Source organism: Colobus angolensis, unplaced genomic scaffold, assembly GCF_000951035.1.
Source record: "Colobus angolensis palliatus isolate OR3802 unplaced genomic scaffold, Cang.pa_1.0 Scaffold1, whole genome shotgun sequence".
NCBI classification, from domain to species: domain Eukaryota; kingdom Metazoa; phylum Chordata; class Mammalia; order Primates; family Cercopithecidae; genus Colobus; species Colobus angolensis.
The window spans coordinates 1,823,596-1,828,878 of record NW_012110918.1 but is presented as its reverse complement, the minus strand read 5'-3'; positions in this window follow the sequence as shown (position 1 = coordinate 1,828,878).

The window sequence follows — 5,283 nt, the reverse complement described above, 5'->3', positions numbered from 1 at the left end:
GCTACTCGGGAGGCTGAGGCAGGAGAATGGCGTGAACCTGGGAGGCGGAGCTTGCGGTGAGCTGAGATCCGGCCACTGCACTCCAGCCTGGGTGATAGCGAGACTCCGTCTCAAAAAAAAAAAAAAAGAAAAAAGAAAAACATCTTCCTATTTAGAACTTAACAGTCATGTTTTAAGCTATTTTCTACATTGTAAATACTTAAGAACCAAGTTAAAATATTTTAAATTTTTTTAAAATGAGTAATCTCCCATTTTCACATTTTAGGGCAGTTCATTCACGGAGGATGTACAGTTGCATGAATTCAACAGAAGAAGGAAAATTATTTAAGCTAGTGTACAGCCATTTAACTTCAACACAAATCTAAAAGGAAGCTAATAGAAGTCTTTACAACTGTGAGCCAAGCTTTCTAAGCCAGTGAGAGTTTTATTCCAATTACCACAAACAGCACCACAAATCATTCTTTATTAGAAACCTAAGAGAAGAAAAAAATGAAGAGATAAGTTGAGAAAAAGGGATTGGCTACTTATCTGTACAGCTTCAGCAACTAAAAACACTACTGCAGTGGAAACAGACATTCAGTAAATCTGCCTGATTTCAAATTACAGCTTCCCAGTTCACCAGTCACACGAGGGCAGCCTACCTAGCTTCTGCTCCAGCATCCTTTCCACCCATGCAGTGGTGGTACACCGTAAGTTCACAGTAGCATGGTAGTAGTATCATGTAAACCTGTATTTCTCAAATCTGAATCTCAGATGAAAACTTATCTTACACTCCAAATAGGATACCAATACACTGCAGCACCCCTTTCCTTTCCTTACCAAGGTTTCTGACCACGGTGAAAACACATCAGCCCAAGGTTAGCCCATGGAGAGAGGAGGAATAAACTACGGATCTTGAACCAGAAATTCTGACTGAATAAACCAGTAGACAGTTTCTAAAATAGAAAGTGTTGCTGATTTTTAATATGTAAATGTTTTAATTCTTTATTTTCCCCTTATTAATACATATATTTAGTATAACTGAGTATCTCATCTCCAGTCATAATTTCCACGCGGTAAGACCCTGGACTCCCAACAGGATGCTATAATCAATAATCAATATTGCCAGCTTCCTTATAGTAGAGAGATGAGCAGAAGGAAGTGTCAAAGTACCACACGTTTTAAACCAGGGGTGTCCAATCTTTGGCTTCCCTGGGCCATACTGGAAGAACTGTCTTGGGCCACATATAAAATAACACTAATGATAGCTGATAAGCTTTTCAAACAAATAAAAATTTTTAAATGCATAATTTTTTAAGAAAGTTTTCAAGTTTGTGTTGGGCCACATTCAAAGCCATCCTGGGCTGCATGTGGCCCACTGGTTGAACAAGCTTGTTTTAAACTCAAGAAGTTATTTTCCAAGCTTCAGTACAATGTATCTTCTACATGTAGATACAGTAATCTCTGTATTTGTAACTTTGTTCTGAAAATGGTGACATGAAAACAAAAAGATACAAGAGGAAACAATGTATTCAATAAAGAGTCAGTATGTGGCAAACGTGAAGCAGCTCCCCACATATTTTTCTTTTTGTTTGTTTTTTTTTTTTTTGAGACGGAGTCTCGTTCTGTCCCCAGGCTGAAGTGCAGTGGCCGGATCTCAGCTCACTGCAAGCTCCGCCTCCCGGGTTCACACCATTCTCCTGCCTCAGCCTCCCGAGTAGCTGGGACTACAGGCGCCCGCCACCTCGCCCGGCTAGTTTTTTGTATTTGTTTAGTAGAGACGGGGTTTCACCGTGTTAGCCGGATGGTCTCGATCTCCTGACCTCGTGATGCACCCGTCTCGGCCTCCCAAAGTGCTGGGATTATCTGTTCTTCCTTTCGGAGGTCAGCGGGGGCAACATCTCAAAAAAGATGGGCTCTCCCAGTCTACTGCTCCCTGAACGTGAGTCACTCTCATCCCTCTCTCACGCATGCCATTCCCTTACCTTAGAAGGGCTTCCTTCATTTTCCTAATCAAAGGAAATTCTAGCAACCTACAAAGCCCAAAACAAGAGCCATCTCCTAATGAGCTCAAAAAATATCTCCTTCCTTCCCACATGCTTCAAAAACTGTTATTTCATTCAGACTAAGATGTAATATAAGTTACAATGTGTTGTTTTCATATATGTCTTCTGTCCCACACCCTGCAGGATCTGGCATGATATAGACTAAACAGAGTCCATCTATGGGGCCATAACCTCCCACTTCAGGCAGGAAGCACATTAAGTGTTACTGAATTGAAAAAAATGCTTCCCGCTGGGCGCGGTGGCTCATGCCTGCAATCCCAGCACTTTGGGAGGCCGAGTTAGGTGGATCACCTGAGGTCAGGAGTTCCACACCAGCCTGGCCAACACGGTGAAACCCCATCTCTACTAAAAATACAAAAATTATCCGGGCATCGTGGCACATGCCTGTAATCCCAGCTACTCGGAAGGCTGAGGCAGGAGAATTGCTTGAACCTGAGAGACGGAGGTTGCGGTGAGTTGAGATCACGCTACTGCACTCCAGTCTGGGCGACAGAGCAAGACTCCGTCTCAAAAAAAAAAGAAAAAATGCTTCATTCTTTAACACCTAGACATTCGAGTTAATGGTGTAATTTAAGTGTGACAAAACTTCAAGAAAAGGAGAACTGAGAAGCAGCAGAACACCTGGCTTAACGACATGGCATCTGGACTCATACTGCCCAGGTCTGAATCCCAGCCCCACCATTTTCTAACTATGTGACTGTGGACAAATTACTAAACCTCCCTGTGCCTCAGTGCCTGTTTCCTCATCTGTAAAACAGGAATCACAACACAGCCTCTCTCTTCAGAATTGTTGTGGGGATCAAATGAGTTAAAAGTGAGTGCTCGGTGGCTCAAGCCTGTAATCCCAGCACTTTGGGAGGCCGAGACGGGCGGATCACGAGGTCAGGAGATCGAGACCATCCTGGCTAACACGGTGAAACCCTGTGTCTACTAAAAATACAAAAAACTAGCCGGGCGAGGTGGCGGGCGCCTGTAGTCCCAGCTACTGGGGAGGCTGAGGCAGGAGAATGGCGTAAACCCGGGAGGCGGAGCTTGCAGTGAGCTGAGATCCGGCCACTGCACTCCAGTCCGGGCGACAGAGCGAGACTCCGCCTCAAAAAAAAAAAAAAAAAAAAAAGTGAGTGCTTACAACAGTGTATACAGTAAGTGCTATCTGGGTGCTGGCTATCAATTGTGTTTCAAGTATAAGAAAACCCTTATGTCATAAACTTCGTGCACAACCATACTCGAGCTAGTGTGTGTGCATGTGTATGTATCACATGAGCTAGGTGTGTATATATATATATATATACACACATATATACATATATACATACATATACACACATATGTACATATATACATGTATACGTATATATATCTCACTATATAGTAAAATTCTATCGTAGAGATTAACTCAAAACTAGATGGTAAAACCATGAGTTAATCTCCACGGTATAATTTTCCTCTCAATTCAACTGTTAACTGGACCCTCACTGACCCATCCCCTCAAACTTGAGGAAGTCTGTCCAAGTCAGAGCTAAACTTATTTATAAGCACATCTTCAAGTCTCATATTTACACCCTTATGGTTTATTTCCTAACTACCTACCGGAGTCACCCTGGACAGGACAGATGGATCTACTATTTCTCAAAATACCAAGAATAGAAATGTATAGATACTGGAGGGGGAACAGCAAGTGAAGGCATTAAAGATACATTGCCCTCATGCTAATCTTACTTTATGGACTTGCTCTTAAATAATTCTTATCTTGTGCTGGCAATTAATCAAATCATTCCCTTCCATTCCATTCTTGATAGAAATCCATTTCCAGAAACCATTTTCCCTTTTGTATAATTTAGTAAAGAGTTTAATGCAGTTATAGCAATTTCTACTAGACACAGCCAACACTGAAATGGCCACGCCTTAAGTTGAGCATGAGACTTCAGTTTGGGTGGAAACAAGACCTGAAATAAAGGGTCTGCCATGGAAATTTTGACAGACTGATGAGGACAGTGAAACCTTAATTTTATGTCACCAAGAAATGTTTCATAATGGCATCATTCTTTCCTCTCCTAATATAAATCCAGGCTTCATTCATACCAAAAGTTTCCACTTGGCTCTGAAGAATGTTTTCTGCAGAACCGTTAGAATCTGAACCCATGACACGCCCCACCAGCCTGGTTAAGTACTTTAGCTCTATTTCCAAGATGGGGATAACATCCTGTTATGGGGTGCTTTAGGAATGAAAGCATATAAAACATGAAAGTTAGACATCTGACATAATGCAGCATTGAATACATATTCATTTTCTTTCCTTTCAATTGAATAAAATCTTGAAAGTGATTCTAATCACCGTTATAATCTGTGATGATAAACACAATCACAGCTGTTTCACTTAAAAGCTGCCACTGCCATCCCTGTACATTTACTTGCATATTAAGGCACAAAAACCTTTATTATTTGTATTAAGGCACAAAAAAAATGTATTAAGGCACAAAACCTTTCAGGTACAAACATTTTAAAAATAACAGAATCAGTGAAGTTGAGCTACTACTCCCTCTGGAACATGATGATTTGAGCTCCAGTTATTACCAATCTCAAAGTAAAACAGAACATTTAAATAACTATACCAAACAAGTACTAAAAGTTGGTTTTACTTTCTCACCCTGTGCCCAAGATATCTTCCCTCTCCTGCTATAGCCCATAATACACTCTTGTTTTATTTGTGCAATAAGATTTATTCTTGATGCTTGGATACTCTTCTAAAGACAGAAAGAAGACACATTAAGTGGTTTATTTCTACAGTGTTAATGTGTTAGGTTTAGCCATTACATATGTTAACTTATTATACACATAAACGTAGAATTTTCTGCTCCCTCTTTGGAATAAGTATGCTTAGCGTCAAAAAGTACTTTTTCTTTAATGATCCTAAGATTTTAGTTGGCATAACTTTGGATTATAAGCTTGCTTTAAAAAAATACAGAAAAGGTAGCCAGGCAGAAGTCACTGTGATCTTTCTGGTTATGAATGTATCACATCTCTTAATATTTATATAATCACACACCCAACAAATATTTACATAGTATCTACTGAGTGTCAGGCACCACATTACACACTGGAGACACAAAAAGAAAGAAGACTCGGTCCTTGTACTCAAAACTGGCAGAGGAAACAGAAGTAGAGAGGTGATACAGTGTGAAGGCCCTATGACAGGAAGGGTGCGGGGGCTCATGCCTGTAATCCCAGCACTTTGGGA